Below are 26,461 nucleotides of genomic sequence, written 5' to 3'. Positions count from 1 at the left end.
CGCCTTCCACCTCAAACCTTCTTCTTCACATCTCAAAACAGACACATCTACCAGTTCTGGAAATGAAAAAAGAACATCCAGTGCTGAAGTCACCTAATTTCCTGCAGGGCATACAGCTCGCTCCTCTAATAGCTTGATACTGGACATCAAAAGGTTTTATCTTCTGTTGACAATAGATTAAAAAAAAAAAAATACATGCTATCACTTCTATCTTGCGGAAACCGGCTAACCCTTTGGATGTCCTCAGACAGGAGATAGAGTCATCCAGTAATCAAACGAGTAAGTTAAGATTGAGAATCCGTAAGTATGTATTGTTTGTTGTTTGGCAAACAAACACGCAAACAAACTTGTTTTGGGCACGACCTTCAAAAGCACAAGCCAAACCACTAGAAGGCACAAGAACACATCAAGTCACAGGGAGAAAAAAGTGATTTTGTGTTACTATCTCACAGTATTTTCAATTGGAGAGATATTTAAATATTTCATTTATTAATATATAATTAAATATAATTTAATATTTCATTTATATTGGATTGTGTCCCCACTTCCTTCTCTTCCCCTAACCCTCTCAAAAGTACAAGCAGTGCTAATGAGATTTATAATTTGATAAGGAAGACATTAGTTTAAAAAACAAAAAAACAAAAAACCAACCAACAAAAAAAACTTCCTCCACTGGAACTCTTAGACCTGTTCAAATATCAGTCTGCTTGAAGTAGTAGCCTTCAACAGGACAATATGATGAAAGGTTTTTTGATCTGTGCACTGAGGAGACACCTCTTGGCAAGAAGTCTCTGATGTTTCCCAAGTTGTATGACTACCTTGAACTTAAAATAAAGTTAAAATCGTAAAGTGGATGCACAACATGAGTAATACAAAAATGCAGTCACTTATTTCATGAGATTATTTTGATGTCTTTGTCATTTCAGCATAGCACAAAATATTTTATAATATTAAAGAGTTCTGATCTGTGTAAGAGGTACAGGCAAACATATTTAGCAATTTGTGAAGTTTCACAGATGTTTACAAATAGAATTTAAAGCAAACCCAAATCTCTGCATTCTACTTTCCAAATATTTGGAATCAGCGGTGGTATTTCTGTTATTGCTTATTCATCATGCTTTTTTTCACTGGAAGTAGGGAAAACACTTTGGAGACAGGAAATACTTTAGATAATTATCCTTTCCGAGAGCTTTGGCAGCTTAGAGAGCTCTCAGGTTATTTTGTTTTAACACTGCTTCACTGACTTAAAGACCTTTACCTTTCTACCACCTCAAAGCAATGGAAAATGCTTCCCATTTCTTTCTCTTATTAACTGTGAGAAACTAAATAATTCTGAAAGGCATTGTGCAACTGTAGTTGTCAACATAAAGTCTTCTGTAGTTGCACTGTCAACAGTGCTTGTTCTTTCTAACCAACTCTGCATATGCAACAACCAATACAATGATTAATATTCATCCTGCAGTGCTGCATGTCACCAAGTAACCATAAAACACATATGGTACAAATAATCTGCAGCACATGAAATAGGATATAGATATGCATGGTGCTTCAGTAGATATCTTCTGTAAAAGGATGCAGAAGCGCTTCCTTTGCCTTCCCTAATTCACCTCTGCAGCTGGCACCATCTCTAACTTCATTTGACTGTTCTAGAGACTCAAATCATCTTTGCATTCTCTATGGTGCAAAACCTAAACCTAACCCTAAACCCTAACCCTAAACCCAAACCTAACCCTAACCCTAAACCCTAACCCTAAACCTCAACCTAACCCTAACCATAAACCTAAACCTAACCCTAAACCCTAACCTTCCTGCTGCAGGACTTGGTGAGTAATTTTCTTCATTTACTGTCTAATTAATTGGGTAATATATTTTGGGGAAAAATGTTAAAATTTTGGATGCATTCTTCCCAGCTTTGTTTTTTTTTTCCTTCTTAGACACCATAATTGAATGCTGAGTATTTTTCCCCTTAATGCATCTTTCTGATATCGTACAGAGGACAGAAAGAACTTGCCTTAAATTCACAAATACAACTCACATGAAGGCAGAAGTCATCCAGGATAACAAATGTATTCTTTGGTTTGCACCCATTTACAATGCTTACCTGGTGAAAATACAAAGTGTAATGATAGTCAGCTAGCTTTTGTAGTATATTTGACTCTTCTTCTGGAATTTTAAAATATGAGGTCATTAAAACATACTTTATTTGTGGATTTTGGAGGTAACTACTGCCACTTGGAGAACACCCTAAGGGTCTAAAGAGGAACACAAGCAATATGGCATTGCCAGCTATGAGGTCTGAGTAGCATGGTGTCTGTAATATTGCCATGAGAGCCAGTCCCTCTCTTTGCCTTTCTACTGATCTCAGAAAAGCTCCATCACTGAAGACATCATTAAAAATAAGCAGTGGTTAAACAGATGTTTCCATCAAAGTGGTATTTAGCTGAGACTTAAGCTTTTTCAAGGATCTATTTCCTTCAACATTTTCCTCAGAAAAAAAAAGCGTTACAATGAGTGCAAGACATCTTACCTTTTTCTAAAAAAAAAAAAAAAAAAAAAAAAAAAAAAAAAAAAGCAATGCACTAATGCCACTAATGTTCTGAGCAAGTTATTTACAGTATGAAATACTGAAATCTAAAGTCTTGCAGTAAATTTTTCTTTGAGTCATAACAATTCAGAAAACATTCCAAGTTTCCTCATTTTCCACAAATCATTTACTGTTTGATAGAGTGATGAGAGAACTCAGTCACTTAAGAGACCATCAGAAGCTACAACAGGTTTGCAAGAGGAAACTTTTGCTTTCTGGGCAAAACATGTCAGCCTACCTTCCCCTCTGCTCCCTGTCAGTGAAATAAATATGTTTTCAGCATAGAACGAAAGCCCTTATCCCAACTCTCTTCCTGTGGCTGGGTGTGGTTATTATCACTGCTCCTACACATTGTGGTGAATTATCTTACTGTCCACTGAGACTAGGATACTATTGCTCACTCCACATATTGGTGAGGAACAGTCCTTTTTCAAGAGCTCACACAAATATATTTGGCAAAACTGGAGCACAAGAGAGAAAAACATCCCTGTTTCAGACAAATTAAATTGGCACAAATAAATTGAGAAATAAACCCACAACAAAATTTAAGTGTATAGCATTCATTGAACTCCAGCATGAGTTCCCTGCCTAAGCCCTCTTATTGGCCTTGGCCTGCATACTCCATGTCACACAGGCCATCACAAAGTTAGGAAATGAACCTGCACTGTTCAAGTCTTTTCATAGTGCATTAGCCACGCAATCATCTTTGTATATATAATCTCAACAATTATTTGATTGTCAGAGGAGAAGGAGATAGGATGTGGGTTGAGTATCTGTTTCTTAAGCATCTCAAATTCCCAATTAATATTATCTTCTGTGAGCATGTAACTTACTGTCTAATCCAGAGCCACAGGAAGATATTTCAGTGCCATAGGTACCTTACTCAAGGTCAAAATCGCTCACAGATTGGATTTCTTTCATCTACAGTCAGTCACAAACCCGCAGCATTTGTTCCTAGTTGGCGGCAACCTCAGCTGCTGCCAGGAGAGTGCATACATTCTCCTATCAATTTACCTTTGTTTCCAATTCATACATATTCTCAGATAATGCAAAAGGCCCTCTATATTTTGCAGAGAACACAAGTATGCAAACAATCATTGTCCAAGCCCAGTGAAAAATTCAGGACTACACGATTAATCTATGAGCACAGGAGTTGGATTTGATTTATTACTATTTTTAAATTCCTAAAAAGAGGGCTATAGTCTGACAATAAACTTTCAGAATTAGTCCATACTTTCTATAGCTGTATCGCCATCAAGTGGAGTTAAATGTTCTATTACTGTAGCCTAAAACCTGAGACACGCTGCTGAACACAACGTTTAATACAGACATTACAAAAAATTAAACTTAGTATCAGATTTCCAATGAAACATAGGTCCAGGTGCCTGTGTTACTTTTGAAACAGACTCTGTCTGTGCATAATGACATAAACATCACCACTGAATATATCTTTATCACATGAGTTGGTTAAAGAAAAGTGAGAAAATATATCCTGCAACTGTTCTGAATGGTTTTCCAAACAACATGCTATTTACTCACTTTTTCAGTGTCCTTTGAACACTGGCTGACATCCATTAGAAATGACTGAGACAGAGGAAGAAGGGAAAAAACACAACTGTCCCTTACTGCCAGCAACAAGGTGCTCACCAAAGAGTATAGCTTTAACTTCCCACTGTCTGCACTTTTTATTTACCTGGTATGTTGGGACTCTACTTCTTGTTCATCTCTTGCTCTGCCTTCAGTTTTTTGCCTCCTCAGTGTCAGAAAGACCAGAGGTACTTACTGTACCACAGAGCACCATCTCTTCACCATCATGTCTTTTGGAACCCTCCAGCTTCTTCAAATGCGCCTCATCTCTGCTCAGCCATTGCAATAATGTTCTTCGTTGGGGCATCAGCAGTAACTCATTCCTCTTTCTGCCCAATGTTGGTTGGCTATTAACATGATTCACTGCAAAACATGGGGAAAAGAAAGTGAGAAAATTTTGGCTTTCATTTGCAAGAAAAAAATCAGTTACCATGTAATGCAGGCTAGTAAATAGGTAGTGATTAAGATCTCCTTGAAAAAGTAATTCAGGATCCATGGGTGACTCCTAAGTGTACTTTAAATCATTTGATTTTTATTGTCATGCTGACTGGGTGGATGATTAAGACTTAATACTACCGACACCTCCATATTTTGTTCTGAAGCAGACATTTTACAATAAGACTGCAGGTGGCAGTAGCTTTACAGTTATCCACTTTTCCTGTTTCCCTTTTGCAAACACATTTAGCTATCAAAACAAACAAAACAAAATTAAAACAAAAAAGGTAAGAAAGTTATTCTTTCCTTTCTTTTGAAATAGGTGATAGGACAGTCATAACCAAGATGAAAAAGAAGCACTGCCCCTGTGGTTGTCAAAATATGAAGATGCAAAATATTCTTATTTTCAAATATATATATTTTTTTTAATTTCAGGAATGACATTGTGTTCTGGATCTAAGAGCGTAAAGTTAATGCTTCTTCAGAAATGCTGCGTGGGGAGGGGATTTGTTGCAATTTGTTACAAGATATCATTTATGGTTATATTTTTAATAATTAAATGAGCTAGTTTTGACGTCTAGATGCAATGCTATACAGTTTTCCTTTGTTTTAAAAGTACATCACTCTTGTATTTTCTTCGAGCAGCTACAGCTCAAATAGTCATAAAAAAATCACTTAAACCCATAAAATTCAGTTTTATGGACAATGCTTCAATATTCGGAGTGAGGATGGAGAGCTACTTCGATCAGAGGTAAAACCTAGATAGTGTGTACTTTTGAGCATACTAGAAATAACCAGGTTGATTCACTGCTGAGACACCTCTCTTTGGCCTGGCTGCCACAGCATTGGAGCTAATAAGATCAAACTGAACTCAAATGGAATCCTTTCCAAGTTACTTGATGGACAACCCAAATACTACAGATTATTAAGAACTTATTTATTTTTGCACATTAGTTATACAAAGAACATTATAGTTGCAATATCAGAAACAGTAACGAACGGGTCAGCAGCCTGTATATCCTTATTTCATGTACAAACATCTGTATCATATCCAAATACATTATGATTGCCTTTATCTAAATGAGACTATTATTTATTCCCCCTCCAAGTCACTGTTCACCATATGAGCAGCAATATCTTGGTCTATTTTCATTGCTCTGACTGTGTTCCTGCATATTGTTCAGTGAAACCTATCAGAATTCAGGCTAAAAGCAGTGTTCTTGATTTGCCCATTGTTTTTTTTTTTTTTTTTTTTTTATATATATATATAATATATTTAATATATTTCACCCCTACATTATGAATAACCTTGTACAGGTTAACCCTGTATAACCTTGTGAAGGAAGTATAATTGTTACAATTCTGGCTATGGACCAATTTTTAAGTGGTGGGTTATATCCTACAGTGTTCTGACCCCAGAGCAAAGGAAAAATTAAGACCTATAAGCCTCTGTCATACTGGTTTCTATGGTTAGGAAGAACATGAATTTTGAGCAGGTCCCCAGTGCAAGCAATTGGAGATCAGGATTCATAAGCATGTTGCAGTGTGCACCTGCATAACCTATTATATGTTATGTGCCCACCTCCTGACAACTTTCAACCCCTCTTCTTGACGTCATTTTCTCAGTTGAATATTGAAGCTAACACTCCAGCTAACTGGCACTGCACACAGCATTATAAGAATCTCCAAAAATGATGCATGGAGGTTCTGCTTTTTGGTTTCCTGCATCACAGCCTAAATTGGACTGCAGAACCTCCCCATGTCGGTGTACCCATATCACCACAGGAGTCTGTTCCTCTCTAGCACTTCTCAAAAGCCTGTCCATACAACTGGTAACAACACTCTCTGCCTTTGTACTCCACAGACAATTCATTATGTAGTCTTCTCCAGACTCTCAAAGCCAGTCATTTGTTTGCTCTGGTAAGCAGACCATCTATCACATCAGTCTGTTTCTCCCTACTAACCAGGTAGGGCCTCCCCATAAAGACAGCTCTTTAGTAGGCACAGTGTTGTTGTCTGAAAGAAAAGCAAATAAACCAACCCAACGTCCATCTAGAACCCCTTTCTCTGGCTTTCCTGATACTTTTCTCCTCTTTATTAGTACAAGGAGGGCAAGGGGAACTGTGCTGGAGGCAGAGCCACTCAGTGAGGTCACAGAAAGCATCATTGATGAATTGCTGCCTCCTAAATGCTCTCATTTCAGATACCATGGTCTCAAGCAACAATTGCCTTTGAGGTTCATAATCTGCCTGTGCTATATGTACATATGCAGTCATGAGACGTGTAATCATGCAATAGGCTATCTCCATTTTCCAGCAGTATCTTTACCCAGAAATTTTGTATTGCTTGCAGAGAGAGATGACTGCTTTAATCTGTTTGCTTCTCTGTCCTACAGACTAGCTTGCCTCTAACTTATGGAAGAGTACTTTACAAGGAAGCAGAGCCTGCTAATTTCCTCTTAACTCTAGCTGACCTCCTTCTGTCACCAGATATGCCATAGGCTCACTTAGTTCAGTGAACCTGCTCACTATACAGGCTGTGGCTCTCCTTGGACACAAGCTTGTAGTTGCTTATCTTCCAGTGAATCCTGTTACAATATAGCTTAAAAACACTCACGGGATAGAGATCTACCTCCCTAAGAACCCAGACACACAGCTTAACACCTTCTCCACAGGGAGACATGACTTCCTTGGAAGCTTAGATAATTTTTTTCCCACAGTACCATAAAAACACAAATCCTTCAGAAAAAAAGCTTACAAAAGATATCTCCTCATAGTACACTTACTCTGAACAAAAACATCTACAGGTGTTAAGAAGAATAAAATTCTTAAATACAAACACCTTTACTCAATCTCACCTTGCTGTTAAGTGTCTCAAAGGTTCCACACATAAAGAAGAAAAGCAGGCTATAGCTTGTTATTGCTATCTTCCTGACAAACCATACACTATAGTAACTAAAGAGAAGTGATTTTTCAGCTATTGTTAGGACCAGTTTCTCTGTCAGGTGACTCTGTAATTAGCATTCTATCAGATGATGAGATTCTCTTCAGGTGACTGCATTACTATTGTGCCTTTACTGGTATCCCTAAAAACAGTTTCTTCTCTGTGGTAATCTACTTAATGTTTAGAAAGCTGTTATTTTAAAATAGTGTTTCCCTTAGCTCTGTGATCTTCTAGTTTTTGGTCTGTGCTACAATGCTTTGGCATTTGGTTCTGTCGTGAACCCTTCATGTAGAGTACTATATCCAGTTGTCTATATGGATTAGTTTAATGTGATGGATTAGATGGAAATCCACTGGGGCTTTTTGTGTTTGCCCTGTGCTGAATTTGCCTCTTTTCTTGTGCGGCCAAGACACTGAGAAATCTTATCCTTTTACTAAGAATTTCCTTTGTATTTTTTCCCTCCAGTCTTTGTTAAACAAGTTTAGGTTCATGTAGGAAATCTGACATGCTGCCCAGATTTTTTAGCTATACTTGAGCAAGTCTGGAGATTCCAGAGCTGCACTTCACAGCTCAGGAGAAGTACTTGACTAACAAATGTCTGACATGTGAGTATTACCAAACCTGGAAATTTTGGATGCTTCCTCAAATTGTCAAATGCCTTTTAAGCTAGGTGTTAGAAAACAGAATACATCTACTTCTCCTATGGATTTTGGAGCAAGATTAAATTTTGGGTAGTCTCCATCAATTAGATGTGGCTCTTTCGGATACATCCTCATATATTGAATATTATTTCTATTGTGTCTGTTCTGCAATGCCTCTTTCAAATGTTTTCATGCAATCCAAAATGGAAAACATTTAGCCCTTAAAACCAATGGGAGCTTTCCTTTCTAGAAATGGCCAGTGGGAATTTGGCAAAGTATTCTGTTGGTTGCACATCTTTTAAACAGAGTCCAGCTCAGGTCCTTGTAATGGTCTTGATACTGAAGCATGTACAAGAGTTAAAAATTAAAAGGAGTCAGAACTCTTCCCCTTCCCCCCAACAATGATATTGCTTTGATAAAACCATGGAAAAAAAGACACTTTGCATAGCAATTTAGACATCTTAATAACAAACACCATTAATCTAACTAGCTGCTTTTTCTGTCAAGAGGTAAGGTGACGGACAAGAAAGACTTGCGGATGTTTTTGGCCCCTCAGTAAAGAACTGCAACAGGTTTGGGCACGTGCTTCATGTGATCAGGTTTCTCTACTGAAATCTTTGACCTGTTCTGGTAAAGACATGAATCATAGTCTGACTGAGAAGCACTGGCGCAATCCTCAGAAAGCCATGAGGCTCCTGACACTTTGAGGTGATTACGTCCTTATTTGATATACTGTTTGATCATTTCATAACTTTGCAATATTCTGTTACAAGTAAGGAGTTATGTATATACTTATATGAGAGAAAGACCACCAATGACTTTAGAAATATTTTTCTCCTAACCTTAGACAGAGGATGATAAAAATTCTTCAATTTCAGTAACATCAGAGGAATTAATAAATGCCTGAGACACAATGGTGCCTGACAGTTTCAGGTTATATTGGATGAACGTTATTTTTTTTTTTTTTTAATAGGTCATGGTGATTAAAGACGTCAGTGTTTCATAGCTCAGCAGCCCAGTTTCCAGGTTTATCTTCCTACTCAGTATTTCTGTTTCAACTTGTGCTGTTTGTAACCATCTTTCTAGAGAGAATTACTGGTTCCACTTGCCAGGAGCCAGTATTTTTCAGACAGAGACAATGCTACTTTGTCACATAAAATTTTGATTAAAAAGTGGAAAATTATTCATACATATTTTGATTAAATCTGTCTCTTCCAGTTTCAAGTCCATTCAAGACTCTCAAGGCTTTCAGCTCCTCTTCTAACAGGCACAGCTTAATGCAACTGTTGGTAGATTGGGAAAATGTATGACACACGGTAGCTATTCAGGTTTAATGCTTCATGCCACAGGTGTTTCATGCAACCAAAAGATCAAACTACTGCATGTCAGTAGAGGACCAAAATAAGAATAAATGTTCTGCTATCTAAATCAGCAAAACTAGGATTTGAAAACTTGCTAATTCAACATACTACCTGTTTGTTTGCAAGGTGAAAGATTACCTAAAAGTTGCATGTAACACTAAACAAGAATTGGTCCCTGGCCGATTACCTTTATTTGAGCTTCTCCCTCCTTTCTGCAGTCTTTGACATAAACGATCATAGTTCTTGCCTCTTTTTAAAAAAATTTTGCCTTATTCAGTATTACAGCTTTTGTTCTATATTTTAGAATGTCATTTACTCATTCTGAGGTTGCTCCTTACTGTGCAGCAGTAATTTTAAACCTTATTGTGCCTCTTTTTAGCCTGTAAGTAGTTATAAGAATTAAGAACAAAATAACTTTGGTAGAAGGCAGGAAACACAGAGCTATGACCAACACAAGAGTTGGTAAGTATCTCTCAGCATTAGTGCTGCATACTGAGGATTGCTCTACTCCTTAGAGTGAAATATTCTGAAAGTAGTCAGATCCTTAGTCTGAGAATTAAACTTGACTTATTATTGTGAATGGCTGATTAAAATACAATTACAGGACTGTATAGCAGTGCTCATGGCATGGGTATTGGTTATGGCAATGTACTGCCTCCACTTACGAGACAAGGCACTGCAATACTTTTAAAAGCAACCTCTCCAAAGTTACACAGGAAATCTACACAGACTCTGAGATTGCCTTTCTATTATGAATGGGGCTGGTTATATTAGTAGTAGTAACAATCTATTGATGAGCACTTCTTATTAAAAGGTAATTATTTTCAGCTCATAACTTTACCAAACTTCGTTTTGTCTGGAAGTTACCCTTCCTGGGCATCTGTATTACGCTGAATTGCTAGGAAGGGGCTTCTCTAGGGAAGAGTTGCATGTTAAAGAGACTTCTTTCCGTAAGATCTCTGTGACTTGTAGCAAAACCTGAGAGGATTACAGCAAACAAAGTAGGTAACTGCTGGAAGATACAGGATTATTTTCTTAATTCATACTATATGAACTGTATTGTCTCCTCTTCTGCGCCAGAAGGAACACAAAACTGTGTGACACTAGTCACATTATATAAACCAAAAATTTCACAGGTAGTCAGTGTTCCTCATTTTTTCCGTGCTTGACTTAGATACTGAGGTCTGATTGCAGAAGTGCTGAAAACATTTGTATCTGCAACTTAAGTCAATGGAGGTTATGTTTTAAAAATAGTAAGTACTATACCAGTGTGTCCAACTTTTCTACTCAAGCAAGTCCTGTAGCCTCTTCTAATGGTACATGAGGAATATGCACAACCGCCTCCTTGGAGTCTTGTCATGGGATGGTGCAAGACACAGTGGACTTCAGAAAAGACTGTTACTGAGAGCTGCTTGTAGCCTCCCGAACAGCTTGTTTGGCCTGCAGCTCATTTCTGAGGCATGGAAGAAAGATGGCCACAAGCTGGCCTGACGAACTGTCTAAGTGTGGCACATACAGATCAGAAATCATAGTATGAGCACATTCAACTATCTAGTGCTAATAACGGTGGGAAAATGAAATCACCTGCATCTCAGCTTCATTCTAACGTATTTTTTTATCTTAATTTCGCTGGGCTTTTGTTCTGTATCCTCAGAATAAGACCAGCATCTCTTTTACCACAGCATCTTTCTGACCTGGTTAGACCACAGTCAGGACTCCTGCAGGCTCAGCTGGAGTTACCCAGAAGCATCCATAACAAAAGTACTGGGGGCCTTATCATGACCCCATTTCACCTTCCTGCAGACTAATACACAGCTTGCCAAACTGGGTCTTGCTTCAAGAAAAAATCTGAACAGTTTTGAAAATGCTGCTAAGCCTTACTATACTAGGACTACCTAAGCCCACTACAACGACACATTCCAACTTTGCAGAGAAGGCAGAGATCCTCCCTCAGCCGTCAGCCCTACACCCATGTAGGTCAACATGAGTTTGCTGTTGATGTTAATAAAAGCAGTGCTGAGGTTTTGCTCTGCTATCTAAGGGAGTGTCTTTGGGTGCAGCTAACTGTTGGCAGCACAGTGCTAAAAGTTGTGAAGAGCTGTTGTAAATACACCTAAGGACTTAAGCAGTAGTCTCATATTCTTACTTGGACGCCTAGGTAAATAGAAACACTTGAAGAATTTGAAGCTCCACTTCCCAACCCTCAGGTCAGAAAAGTCATGTGCATTTACAGATCAGGTTAGTACTGCGGAGACCCCAGACTTGTATAAGTTCAAGCATCTAATACGTTGCAGCACTGTGTGGAGTTACGGCTCAACCTTGAAAGCAGGGCATGCCATGTAAGCCTGACAGTGTTCAAGACTGTGTTTGGGAACAGCAGCAGAATGACACAATCATGCTGATTCTGGGTTTAGTGCTGGCATGATCATTTATAGCTTAGAAGTCTCTGCAGCACATTCTCTTACACAGCGTAAGACTTGAAAGAGAAACAAAGTATAAAGGACTGTGCCCCATAATCACCCAGGCTCCTTGAGTTTCCAATCAGTAAATCGAGAGAGGAACTAAGAAAGAAACTAGAATAAAGAGAACACTCTGCTTCCTCCAAAACCATCACTCATTGCTTTTCTTGTGTAAAAAATAGACAGAGGTCTCCCTCTTTTCCTGAAGACCCTGCTCTGTCATAGAGTTTCTTTTATTGTTACAGTATATTCTCCTGCTTTTGATCAGCCTACTACATCTTATCACCATCTTAGCACCGGTACTGTTTCTGATGATGTAGTTGCAAGTTGCAAAATACCTTTCTAAAAAAAGTTTCTGGCCATCATAGCTCTGGAGGCAAGGTTAAGAACATGAGCTTTTATGAAACCAAATCCATGACAAAAACAACTTCCCTTTCCCATGGTCCCCAAATACTCTTTTATAATCCTGTGTTTTTTCGAAGGCTTGATTTATTATACTAGTGATTTGTCTTAGTTCATCACTCGCTATTGTCACCATTACAAAAATAAACTCTTCTAAAACCATGGGATTTGCCTAAAAAAATACATGAATTTAAAAGATACCTTTTGAATATTTTTTTTTTTTTTTTGCCGTTAACATAAGTTTTCATTTTTCATTAATAACACAGAGAGAATAAACTTTCTTTTAAAATAGAAGCTCTAAACTGGCCACATATACAAATACTACAGGGAACTTTACAAAAAACATCAGAAATCATTGCAAAAGCTCAAAATTTACAACAGCTCAGGAAATCAGAATGTCTTTCTACCTACAGTCAAGCAAAAGACTTACACAAATGGCTTCATGAGCTCAAATAGCAATGAGAAAGTTTCCCATAACTCTTCTCTTTTTTTTTTCCATTATGTATGTAGAGAATAAGATTTCTGTGGCAGAGGAAATCTCTTCCATATATGTGTGTGTGTGTGTGTGTGTGTGTGTATAAATATGTGTGTGAATGTATATGTATATATGTATTTGTAGCTGTCTGGCACATCTTTTCTTCTTTGGTACCTTTAAGAGCTGCTACAGTATAAAATAGTAATAAAAAGTCAAGTTAGCTAAATTCTGCTCTTCTCTAGAGAATTAACCTTGGACATGCTTAGTACATTTGACCTAGAATGACCCTCTAAATTGAACTGAGCATACATTTAATGAAAGTAACTATTAACAAGGCAAAGTGACAAAAACAATTAACAAGAATCAAATAACTATTCTTTACTGCATTAACTTACTGTATGAGACACTGTTGAGGCACTAAAGCTGCTGTCATGTCACAGGAAGATCATATGTCTCTTGGGAAAACAGTAACACCCCTGAATAGGGTTCTGATGGGTATAATCAGATAGAGATTAGAAGTACATATCATTCAGATATGCAAAAGACTGAAGAGAAAGCTGACCCACTCACATAGGAAGTACTGAACATAGTGCGTTATTAATCATAACACAGGCAGGGTAGTTGGGAGGAACAAAAGGGTGAAATGCAGTGGACTGCTAAAAAATCTGCTGTCACTAAAGTCAAATGAGAATAAAGAATCCCTCTGCCTTGGGTGCCTGGCCAAGGTGTTAGGTAGCTGAATGATAAAAGAAGGGATGAATCACAATCTGTACTAAGTCCACATTCTGAAGGACAGACTATTAGACTAGTATTAGTTTTGTTACCAGACATCACATTTCATAATTGTGACTCTACTTGAGCAATTTGCTTCTGGCTCTGCTAACGTACATGACTTTTGCACTGTTACACTACTATATACCACTCATGGTCCCTTAAATAATTTCCATAAATATAAGCATATATATTGTGAGAATGCAGGTACATCAGTCCTGCTGAACACCACCATTATACAGCTCAGCCTCTACACCTGAACTGAAAGATAGGACCAGCCTGGGCAACACTTTCTGAGCAAGAGTATTTTTTTCCCACGAAAGCAGATGCCAGGGCCCATGCAATTCAGCAGGTTGGCAACTTCTCACAGTGCTCTGGGTAGCTCTGTCTTGAGGACAGCTACCTTGTAGCAAGTTTACACTGAATTTACCCCCACCATTTTCAGTGCAACCCAGAAGCTTGAGGTGAAATGCTCCTTGCTATCTGTCAACCTAAAAGAAAAGGATGGGGAGACACTTGGCATTGCGTAGCCAACAGAGGGGAATCTAGGCTAATAGTTCCAAAGATGATACACACAAAATTACCTGTTCTGCTTATTTCTTTCAGTGTCCTTGTACAAGTGATGTCTATATTATATCGTAGAGATTAGATTAAAAATTGAGGAGTCATCTATGAAAAGAAAGTAAAAGATGTTGGAGCTAAGGCTGTCACTGGAACACCTAACGTGAGTGTTTATATGTAGATTTATTATCTAAATTAATTTGCAAGCCTACTTCATGGAAAAAGAGGTAAAATACACTCATAATAGTATTTATCAGCTATTAATGCAAGAAAAACCACAGGATCCCAGAAGACAAATTATAGAAAAGACAATCTGGAGCTGGTAAACTCCCATCCATTCAGGATAGCATATTCTGATCTTCTGCCCACTTTGTAGTGACCAACATAACCTATAAAGTTATTTTCACTATCTGTATCTCATGAACAAAAGTCATCTGTCATAGAGTGTCATTCACATTGCTATTCAGGTTGTTCAGATTGGTGATGTTTTTCAGAAATAACCTATTTAAGACCTCATGACCACTTCTTGTTTTGCCTTTTTTCCTCCCTCTCTTACTTACCTCTACCTCTCTCTAAAGCCCCCTTTCTCCTATTAATTATGTGCCTCATCAGCCATGTCTGCAACCTCATAGTTCTCTTATAAAAATCTCCTAAACCTATTTTTCCTATTAATTATCAGTTCTCCATTATTGAAAATTTGTCCTGCTACAGTTCAGGCACCTTTGCCCAATCCACACTGGAACTTCAGTCTTTTAGCATCATCCCAGGTCTGAAGCACTTTGGAGGTAACATGAGACCTCATATTTGATTTGCAATTCTATAGAAAGCAAGTGAAAGGTAGGTTTGATATGTGGTCTATGTAACTATAGGAGACACCATACCGTTTTGAATTTTTCAGGGCAATGCTGCATCCAGCTAAGAGCTGAAGAAATACACAATGTTTTGAGACCAGGTCATTAAGCACCAGAACAAAATGGTCTAACAGAGAGAAAGCAAGCTGTGATGCAGGAATTTAGCATCATCACTGAACTCTACAGGTTGTGTTAGCTCTAATTGATGGGCTTTGCTATTTAGAAGTTTTTAAACAATTTATATTCTCCCTTCATTACAGCTAAATATATATTCTGTTTCAGACTTACGACTCCATCTTTAGCATCTGATATTTACTTGCTCCCTTTTTAAGTATATCATCTTTTTACGTGACTGGTGGATTAAAATCACGGGAGAGAATAACGAACACAGCCATATGTTGAATAAAGCCAACAATGGAAGCTGGCTAAACCCTGATGATGTTATCTGCCTAGTTTACCTAGTAGCTGGAAATAGGACTAGAGGAAAAAAAAAATTCTCTTGTGACAGGTGAGTGTTCCAGCATTTTAAAGCAATTCATGTATCCCAGGTGTCTTGTAAAGATAACTCTACCATTGTGGACTTACAGCTTGATGCTGTTGCAGGTTTCAGTAGAAGTAACACTTCTGTTATAGTGCTGAGTTATAAAAAAGACGAAGTTATATTTTAAGTTTAATTTTCAAATTTGAGAAAGGAATCTAATGAAAAGAAAAGCTAGATTTTTGTGGAAGCCACTTAGGCTTTTGCTGAGGAAAGCTGAGCCCTAAAGTAGTTGACAATGTATGCTTTTAAAATAAATCCACCAGTTAAGTCTTTTTCATTTTTGGAACTTTTCCACCGTGTCTGATTTTCTGGTACTTGTTCACACAGGTCCTGCCTGTGAGCATACCTGTGACTAGCTGTGACATGGCACCTTTTCTTTCAAACAAACCTCATTTTGGAACACTTCACATATTTAAAGTCTATCTAAACTTCTTTCTCACAGGGCATTGGGACCCAGTTCTCTCTTCACTTACTTCGGTGTAAATGAAGTACTCTTCTCAAGAAGCAGCTTTTCACAGAAGAGCTTAATATTGGGTCCTGAGAGTGCAAGAAGTACCTTGTTTAGTAAAGAAAAACATATTTTACTCAGAAATGCTGAGTCATGAAAAATTGGGTTGGGGAGAGAATGGGGGAATCCATTTCTAGAACTGTATCACAGTGATATGACAATCCAAATAAAGGAAATGACTGCCTCATCATACAAATGAGTAAGTACCCTGTATAAGATTTCAGTTCTCTTATTAAGAGATAGAGAAAATCCTTCATGTTTCCAAGCTGCCTTTCACAGTCTCAATACTAATTTTAAATGAGTACATCCCTGTACCAAGCTCTGGGTTGGAACAAAGTGTAACATCTGATTCTGTTCCCTCTACAGGAATGAAATCAGCTACCATGTTGATAAGACTGGATGTGTTCAGCAGCATAGACTCCCTTTATGACATGTCTGGTAAAAAAAAAAAGAATAAAATAACCCCTTATCCTAGTCAATAGATTGTTTATGATTTGACCTTGCTTCTTTTGGTTTCATTTTTGCCTTGGATGCAAGTCCCTTGCTTCAGTATAAGAGAAATAAGTCTCATAATTTAAGTATTTATCTTTCTCTTCAGTTATGATTTTTGCCAGTCTCATTCATCTCTGAGAGAAATAATCCTTTGGTGAGGATATACCTAATAGAGTCTTAGCACAACAGAAGTCATCCGCAGGTGCTTCCCTGCCGCATGGCTGAATTCCTGGCCTAGTGCACATCAGGTGAGCTATGCTGGCTGCTGAATGGTGCTCTTCACTCTTAGCAAACTGGAGGTTTAAGCCTCAGAAGAAATTCAGTAAACTCAAATATTTCACCTGATATTTGTGACCATCCAAATATGTTTGGTCAGTTATACTGAATAGCAGTACACCCTTCATAGTAGATCTGTCTGAGAAACTTGCTTACAACATTAAAACACTGGATTTCAGTAGTTAAAAAAAAAAGTCAGTATATGATTGATGGCTGGTGCTATTTTACACAAATTCAACCAACCTGGAAGTCTGCTCTGCCAGGAGCTAGAAAAATCCATAGAAAAATGATGGTGCACAGCCTGCACTCGCTGTTCAGCGCTGTTTTCAGATGTTTGGTGGCAGGCAACGAGTAAACCTCTATTTGCAAAGGGTCCATGAAAGGAAAGTAAGAGAAAGGTATTATGTTAGTAGTTCAAGATCATTCTACCCTCTTCCCTTAGAAACTTTTTAGGGGTCAACAAACAAGAAAACATTAACAGCCACCTGGTTAGGCCTGACTCCACAAAGTGTTGAGAGCATCACTACAGGTCACTCAACATGGATGACAACAACAGGGTTACTCTTGTGGCGGTGGTAATTCCACATATTCACACAACTTCCTCCAGGCTGGAGGACCTGTCCAGTCAAGAACAGTTCTAACAGGAGAGGACTTTTGCCAGCCATGGGTGGATGGCAGACACTTCCTCAGCTCTGCACCGCCCTGCCTGCTTTGCTATTGTCTCCTCCCTCGCCCAAGGTAGGCTTTTCTAGCACAGTGAGGTAGGAGAAGCCATGGAGGGAGCTCCTCCAAAGATGCCTGGCAGTGCTCAGAGCTGTACAGGCACTCCTCCTTCTCCCCTCAACCCCCCAAAAAGACCAGTTCCCCCTCTCTGCCCTCCCAACGACTCCCCCACAATACCCCTCTCCCCTCACTCTGCTTCCCCTCATCGGCTGCCCCAACAGCCCCCCACCCTCTCCCTACCCCCCCAGCGGCTCCCCCTGTACAGCAAATGGCTGCCCCCCCTCTGCCCTCACCAACAGTTCCCCGCTCATCCCAACGGCTGACTGTTTTCCTCTCCCTGCTCGCTCCCTGCCTCCTCAACGGCCAGTCGCTGCGCCTCCCAACGGCTCCCGCTCTCTCCCCCTGCCCCTCCCCCAACGGCTGTCCGTTCTCCTCTCTCTGCTCCCCTCAGCGGCCAACGGCTCCCTCCTTTCAACGGCTGTCCGTTCTCCTCTCTCTGCTCCCCTCAGCGGCCAACGGCTCTCCCGTCTCCACGGCTGTCCGTCCTCTCTCTGCTCCCCTCAGCGGCCAACGGCTCTCCCGTCTCCACGGCTGACCGTTCTCCTCTCTCTGCTCCGCTCAACGGCTCCCCCCTCTCAGCACCTGTCCGTTCTCCTCTCTCTGCTCCCCTCAGCGGCCAACGGCTCTCCCGTCTCCACGGCTGTCCGTCCTCTCTCTGCTCCCCTCAGCGGCCAACGGCTCCCCCCTCTCAGCACCTGTCCGTTCTCTCTCTGCTCCCCTCAGCGGCCAACGGCTCCCCCCTCTCAACGGCTGCCCGTTCTCCTCTCTCTGCTCCCCTCAACGGCTTCCGCGCTCTCCCTGCCCCCACCAACGGCTGCCCGTTCTCTCTCTGCGCCCCTCAACGGCTGCCCCCAACGGCTTACGCTCTTTCCCTCCCCCCCCTCAACGGCTCCCTGCCCGCTCCCTCCTTGTCTCCCCCCTCAACTGCTTCCCGCTCTCTCCCTGCCTCCCCCCTCCACCCCGAACGGCTCCCCTCAACGGCCAGCGGCTGCCCGTTTTCCTCCCTCTGCGCTCCTCAACGGCTGCCCCCAATGACTCCCGCTCTTTCTCTACCCCCCACAACGGTTCCCTCCCTGTCTTCCCCTCCCCCCTCCCCATCGACTGCCCGCTCCCTGCCTGGCTGCCGCCCCATCCCGTCCGGTCCCGTCCCGCCCCGCCCGCGTGGCCGTTGCGCTCTAGGAGCGTCAGCGGGAATTTCCAGTCAGGAAGTGCGGCGAGCCGGGGGGCAGGGGCGGGCAGGCGGCCGCGGGGGCGGAGGCTTCGCAGGCGGCGGCCGCGCAGGCCGGTGCCGCTCGGCTGCCCTCGCCAGCGGGCCCGCGGAGGGGAAAGTCCGCGAGGAGCCGGAGCGCGGGCGGCGCCGGCAGCGTCACGCCGGTTACATGGCGCGGCGCTGAGGAACGCGCGGCCGGGTCCGCCAGCGGGAGGCGACGGCGAGGACGCCGCCGAGGACGAGACGCCGCCAGCCCTGCCCTGTCTCGGGTGAGTTGGCCCGTCGCTTGCTACCCTCTTTCTCTTTCCTGCTCTTTTCCACCGCCCGTTAGCCCCTTACGCTGGCGCTTGCTCGTTCCTGCGCAGAGTCGGCGCGGAGTGACCCTGGGGGCGGCCCGGGTCGGGCGGGGGACACCGCTGCGGAGAGCCCGGCGGCCCCCGCGGGGTTTACCGGCGGCAAACGTGCGGCCGGCACCTGCGGCGGGCGCCGCGGCTGGTCCCCGCCGCTGGGAGCGGCTGCCGTGTTCACTCGAGCAAGGGGAAGGGAAGCGGCGGCCGGTGCTGGGGAGCGGGGAGGCCGTGGGCCGCGCCAGCGGCCCCAGCGGGCCCTGCCCGCCGGCGCGATCCGGGCACGGCGACGCAAACACCCTCTTGCTCCCGGTGCCGAGCTTCTAAGAAGGGCGAGTGCCGCCTTGCTGTCTCTTTTGTTGTGGATTTAAAAGCTGCCCTCTGTCAGCGTGCGTACCGCACCGGGACTCTTCTGCTTGGTAACTCCTTAAGCATGGCTACCGCGGGGTTTGCTGCTGGTGCGTATTATAAGGGACTGGCTAGCGCACAAGAGACGTCTGCGAAGTACTGTCAGAGGGGCTCAGAAGGTTGGAAAGCCACTTCTGCTGATCGTGTGGTGGGCGCTTGTTGTCAGAGGATGTGTTGCTTTTTGCATGTTTGGTTTCAAGGGTGACGTTTGTGCTTAACCCAAGAAACAGTTTGGAGCATCTATATTTGTACAGTGATTGTCAGGCCTTAGGGGGAAAAAGGTTATCATGCAAACGTAGTTTTGCTAGCGGCGCCCTGGTGCCCTGATCATGGGTGGAGATCACAGTAGATTTTCGAGTGAAGGGAACGTCAGTGATAATAGAAATAAACGCTACTTTTGGGAAGTGGTAACCAGTGAGTTTTTTGAAGGCAATTGCGCTAGTAAGTAATGAAACTGAAATGTTCTCACAATGATACCGAAGTGTGATCTGATTGTTTTTGTTACATGTGGCCTTAAAATCGCCAAGATTCAACTGTTCATCATTACCATTATTTTTACCTAATGATGCTTTCTGGTTCGATGCTAACTTCAGCTAAGAAGGTCTATTGACTTATTTTATGTGAACATTAAATAGAGTGTTATTTCTGAAATTCAGTGTAGATGAGCTCTATTGTTTGGCGGCTATTCTAATATAGTACACTGATATGTTACTTCCATTCAAACAAGTGAAAATATGAGTGCCTGTGAGCTTTTGCAGGATTACGGCTTTATGAGGCTAGAGTTCTTCCCAGCTTCAGTGCTGCATTGCAGCTTCCTGTTGAAAATGCTCCAATGTTTGCTAAAAGATAACATTTGAAAAGTAAAACATATTTAAAAGTTTTGAAAGTTCATAATGTTTAGTTAGGCTTGTTCAGTTCAATGCTTCAAAGTCCTCCTTTCATTTATTCTTTTTAACAGAGAAACTTAAATCAATATTAAGCATATGTATTCTGTACTGTATTACCCTATACTTTACCAAGTATAGGGTGCTACACCACCTTAAGCGACCATACACCACCACTGTCAAGCTCACACAACACAAATGAAAATGTAGGTCTTTGTTTTATTGATATTCCAGAGCTCTTGAAATAATATGCTAGTCAGAATATATTTCTGCTTTAGAGACACATTTTTATTATTTCGAGAGAGAATGCAGTTGCCCATTTTATGAAAGCATAAGAATGACATCTTAGTTATCTGCAATGTTTTGTAATTACTGAAGAGAACCACAGTTCAGTTGAGAAAATGAAAGAGGAAAAATCATCCTGGAACTATACAGAGGCAGATTCTTAGCTTCTTTAAACTTTCCTGGCTCAGTAATTTAAGTGACATTTATGCTGAAATTTTATTATCAGGATCTGCCACAGAGGGAATACCTGGAGATTTCAAGGAAAGTCAGTGCTGAGATAAGTGCAACAACTGTTAAATAATTTAAACTGAAATATTAACTAGCAGATGGAAAAAAGAAAGTCTTTTTCTTTTCACCCTTAATCCCCCTTTTCAAGAAAGAATGTCTAATTGACATTTTTGGTCAGAAAAATCTACAATCTTCAGAGATTCTGCTTAGTTGTTGTATGTTTTCATAGATCATTACAAAATTTACTCACTGAAATTTTCTACCTTTTGCTGCTGTAAATGTTTGGCAACTTTAGATTCAGAAGTATTTTTCTTAAAAGAGAAGATTGTATTTATTTCCTTAGGCAACTAAAGAAAATTCTAAATTTAGCTTCTTTGGATTTTCTTTCGACATATTAGTAGTTTTTATTTTGTTCTCAATGACAGAATAATGTAGGCATGAAACAGGAAGAGAAAATGTTCTGAGTTAGATAATGGATAGGAGCAATTCTGATCTTGGTCACTGTCAGCTCTGACCCAGGTACCTTAGAAGTGGAAGTTGTAATTTTATGTCCATTAAATGAGCTGCATAGCTTTTTAAAAAGTTCTACATTGATAACATCATGATTACAATTGTCATTAATTGTGCCCTGAGGTCAGCCAGGCACTTAAGTTTGCATCTCATTTTGGGCACAGAAATCATTCAGTGGGTCCTCTTCATTGTTTTAATTTAAATGTATGCTTGTATGTTTTGCGGAAGCACTTTTGACAGTTTCAGAGGTAAGGCCTTAGAAGATGTTTTCAAATGATTTTAGTTTCAAAGTAAAATCCTTTGTCTATTGCTTAGGTGGAGCTTACAGACAGTGTGTTGGGAGGAAGTTTCTATTGCTTTTACCTAGCGTATTTTTCCCCTTTCAGCTTTTATGTTCTTGTGAAAAGCAGTGCCAATTTTTGTCTTCATTTAAAACACAAAATTAGCTAAGCTAAAATACTTTATGTATTTCATTCAATCCTCAAAGCAAACTACTGGTATCAACAGATCAAGAACAAGTAGGTCAGAGGCTTTTATATATATATATATATATATATCATACTTCTGTCTGCTAGCAAACTTATGGACAATTTTTAACATATGCAAATGAAATAAAAATAAAGTGAGCAGATATTTTTTCTAGTCTTGGTGTTAGTCTATATTTTTTATTATATAATAGGTTACTGCAGAAAGTTATGACTGAGAGGAATTTTGCTATTGCTCTATAAAACACAGTCAAATTAAACCTTAGTAACCTATGACTGCTTCACACCTTTAAATTTAAACCCTAGGTAAAGTAGTATTGAAAACCTTCAAAATCAGAGCTCTCTGGTATACTGTAATGGTGCTCTGTGCTCTTTTACCTATATGGGCCTACTGTCTGATGGTACTGGACTGTTTGTCTCACGTTACATATTCAGCAGCTGTTTGCAAGCAAAAGGCTACTGAGAGTCCCTTGGCTGACTTGATAGTTGCAGTGGTAACAGCCCCTGGTGCTCTCTGAGCCAGCTGTAGGAGCTGTTGCCCCTTAAATGAGGGGGGTGAGGGGAGCTGCATCTTTCCATAACACGCCAGGACCTGCACAGTGTAGCAAACCTAACTGGAACTGCACCTCTACAGTCTTGTGTTTGTCTCTTTCAGCTGTTTAGAAACATTGTTCTTTCTTCAAAAGAAGGAGAAGGTTTGATGTTTAATACTCCTGTGTCATTTTATTTAAGGCTTATGAAATGGCACATGTGTGCTTTCTAAGTTAGAATTTGACTTTGATGACCTACCTTGTATAAACTAGAACTATTTCAAGGAACATCCAGTGACTCTCTTTAGCCTGTACCAAAAAGTAAAGCATTTTAAAGTGATATTCATTTTAGTTCAAGTAACATCACCACCCTCTGCGGCTACAATATATTGCAGTTTTTCAGTTGTTTTGCTGTGTCGAACTTTGTGTGCTTAGCATTTTATGTACATCGGAGTATGTATTTGTCACTTTTGAGTATTGTTTATTCCTTTTGTTTAAGTTGTCTTAAATGTGTTTTGATAAAAATGTTCTCATGTAATTCTAACAATAACCTGGAAAAACAGTTTATATGTTTAGGGCAACTTAGAATATCCTCTTCTCATGTTGCATCACTATTTTGGTATTTAAAGAAGAACACTTGTACAAAAAATCCCTTCATAAAGATACTCAAGAAAACAACCACCCATTTAGTATAGCTACTATTTGCCAAATACATTTCCTCATACTAGAGATTTTTTATTTACATACACTAGTTATCTGGTATAATAAATCTGGTTCTAGATCTCCTACAAGAATTCTGCACCTACAGTTCTGTCTGAAAGTATCTCACTCTCTTAAAATCTTTCTTTAATATTTCTGATCATTTTCAATTTCCTCTGTAAGTATTTTTTTTCTATTTTCATAGAATCTGCAGCTCCTGTCCAATAATGTGTGTTGGACTGAAAATATTTTAAAACTTTAACCTCAGCATTTTTTTTTACTATTAAAAATACACAGCCAGAACTCCCAAGTTCCACCCAACAGGAAATAATAAGCAGACTTAATGAGTAACAAGAAGAGGCAATTTGTGTAGGTATATCAGAAAAACAAATGGCATATACTGTCATTTTGGGTTATGTAGTTTTATTGTAGCTGCAGCAGTCTAACGACGAGAGAGTCTGCTGAGAAAAGTAATATTCTTGATAAAAATGCTTCTTTGTACAAACTTTTTCTCTCGCATATATTGAGAAATTATGCAGAAATCTTTATTCAGAAGTTATACTTCTTAGCGGTAGCTGAAGGAAATAAAAAAAAAAAATTTAAGCCAACTTCAGTATATTTCTTTTACATAAATTGAGCATTGTTGAGTTTTATACTGAGAATACAGTTTCCTCAAAATAAAACAAAATGAAAAACTGGTATTGAAGCCGTAGGGGGGAGAAGGAGTAGTAATAGTTTTGTAACATTTAAAGAGAAAAATCTCAAGTCAGTTTCTGCAATGAATTAACGTCCATTCAGAAAACACAGATGAAATGGCTCCTTGTCAGCTTATGCGAGTTAGCAATCGCTTTTTGTGGGTTTTAAAATGCTTTTTCTTTGCTGTTTAATAGAAAATTCATAGCAATAACTAGAGCAAAAGTATACATGATGTTTCTTTATATTTTTTGTTCTGTCTGCTTTTCAATTTTCAGAAAACTGTATTTGTCTGTCATCTCTTATATGATCTCCTAGTCTGAAGAATCCAGGGGACTGCTGATTGTAGCATATTTATATGTTAAATATTTATTAAATATGTGTATTTTTCAAAGAAAAGTGTATGCGTGTGTGCTTGCGTGCATACATACATATAGCTTGCATCTTCCCAGTTTTTTTCAGACTGTTCCTCAGGACACTATCCATTCAAATGATAAATGTTTGGTCCAGTCTTAACTTTTGCTGAGAGAGTTCAAAAACTGTATAATTTATTAGGATCAATCCAAACAAGATGAGTATTTTAGAACAATGAAAATAAAATGACCATTATTAAAACTGTCTATGTATTAAGATTTTTCTTGATTAGTATTTGGTGTGTGTGGGGGGGTATCTCTACCCTCTCTTCCAGTGTTGTTTTCTTTTCTGTAGCAGCTCTATCAGTGACAACAGTGATGGGACTACAAGCTGCTGGTAGCTAACAGCTGTTACATCTTGGCTGAGTAGACCTGCTTTAAGCAGGTTTGGACAGTAAGTGTTCAAAATACCAGTAACTGTTTGGAGTCCTGCCAGTACAATGATCCTACCGTTGTTATGTTGCTTTTTACAAGCATGAAATTTATTTTTCCTCCATAAAAAAAATCTTTTATTCAGCCTTAAAATGTAAAGTGATTAGAAGACCATGCACAAATTATAAAAATAGGTTTTATCAATGTAACTGTTGTAGGCTCATGACCCAGCTCATATGTCCATTCTGGTACTTTGAAAGATCTAAGGCTATGTATATATGGGCTACTATCTTGTGCAAAGGTAGAAAATAGCTATTCTCAAATACTGTTTTTTTGCTTCTGCCTCTCTCAGAATATATTTTGCTTCTCAGCCTCTTGCCCTGGAGCTGTGCTCTCATGGATTGTATCTTGGGAAAAAGTACTACATTACAGGTGAAATAATGAAAACAAAGCACTGGATGAAGTTGCAGAGAGGTGACCAGAGCTAAGGCAAACAGGCCGAGTATTGAAGAGGGTGGGCAGTGGTCCTGACTGAACGAGGCACTGCAGTGATGAGGAGCTGAGAGTGAGTGTCCTGGGTTAGCATCTCTGTCCTTCTGTTGGAGCAGCCTGCTCTTTCCTCTAGCCAAAAATCTTCTTGTCATGGCTCTTACCCTGTTTCCAGCCCTGACCTCACACTCGCAGTGCCTCCTTGTCTGTGTGCTGTTACAGAGTTTATTCCCTGCAGTCCCATTTGGAAATGCTGGTCTAAAACAATTTTGCCTATACACATACAGGTTACATTTTGCAAAGAGAGGAAAGTGAGGCTCAAAGATGGTAGTTATCATTAAAAGAAGTAACTAGAGAATCTGGTAAATAAGGAAGAGACACCAGGTAACATATTTTGTAAGGATTGTACAGTAAAACAGTTACTGTTTCTACCTCAAGATTTCATAGCTGCTACAGGATTTCAGAGGATTTGATACCTATCATAAAAATATCATTCTTGGTGTATAGATAGTTTGCCATGTTTCATAGTCATGGTGTAGCATAATTCTGATATAATATGTAAAAAAGAAAAAAAAACTTTACTTTTTGTTCTTCCCTATTGAGCTCTCTTTTTATTAAGCAAAATAAGCTGGCTAAGAGTGTAATCACAATAAATTTCATGTTTTCCATTTTTTCAATGTCCAGTAAAATGCAGTTTTTTTAACAAGTAAATTCCCGGGAAGGCTTAAGGTAAATCAAAAAAACAAAACCTGAAGAACTACTCTATGCCAAAAAAAATTTCAGGAAGTCTTGCTTTCAAAATACATAGTCAGTTGAAGTGTAGTAGTTGTGTTTCTCTTTCTTGAGGCCACATTTGCTTTCTAAATCCCAACCTTGAAAGGTGAAGAGGTTGATATTTTATGAAAAATATTTCATAAAATCAAAAATGGATGTCCTTTAATACAGAAATTCCTTTAAAATGGCAGAGTAATTTCAATTCAGAAGTATAATGATCTTTACTACTCAGAAGACATAATCTATTAACATACATATTTTTGGTCTACCTTTTGTAGAATATGGGTTAATTCTGTACAGTCCTGTTAATCCACTCTGTGTTATAACTTAAATTTTCTCCTGTAAAATATTAATCTGTCCTGATCTTAATTCTTATATTGAACTAGTTTAAAATAATGGGCAAGTTTTGGAAGGATAGGTTGATACTTTTATTTTGAAACACAGCAGCAGGCAGATACCCTTGT

General features: G+C 39.8%; 2 protein-coding genes across 3 annotated transcripts in view; one reads left to right on the top strand and one right to left on the bottom strand.

Annotated features, from left to right (window-relative positions):
- MANBA (mannosidase beta) overlaps positions 1-26,461 on the bottom strand; it is a 186,409-nt gene that overhangs the window by 55,729 nt on the left and 104,219 nt on the right. The window lies entirely within an intron of this gene.
- The window catches only part of NFKB1 (nuclear factor kappa B subunit 1), a 59,425-nt gene continuing 51,909 nt past the window's right edge, over positions 18,946-26,461 (top strand). For both annotated transcript variants that reach the window (XM_062574166.1, XM_062574165.1), the window contains exon 1: positions 18,946-19,149. The gene's annotated coding sequence lies outside the window, so the exon portion shown is untranslated. The remainder of the gene's footprint in view (positions 19,150-26,461) is intronic.

This window comes from Rhea pennata, chromosome 4, assembly GCF_028389875.1.
Source record: "Rhea pennata isolate bPtePen1 chromosome 4, bPtePen1.pri, whole genome shotgun sequence".
Classification (NCBI taxonomy): domain Eukaryota; kingdom Metazoa; phylum Chordata; class Aves; order Rheiformes; family Rheidae; genus Rhea; species Rhea pennata.
This window is presented reverse-complemented; position numbering and strand designations above follow the sequence as displayed.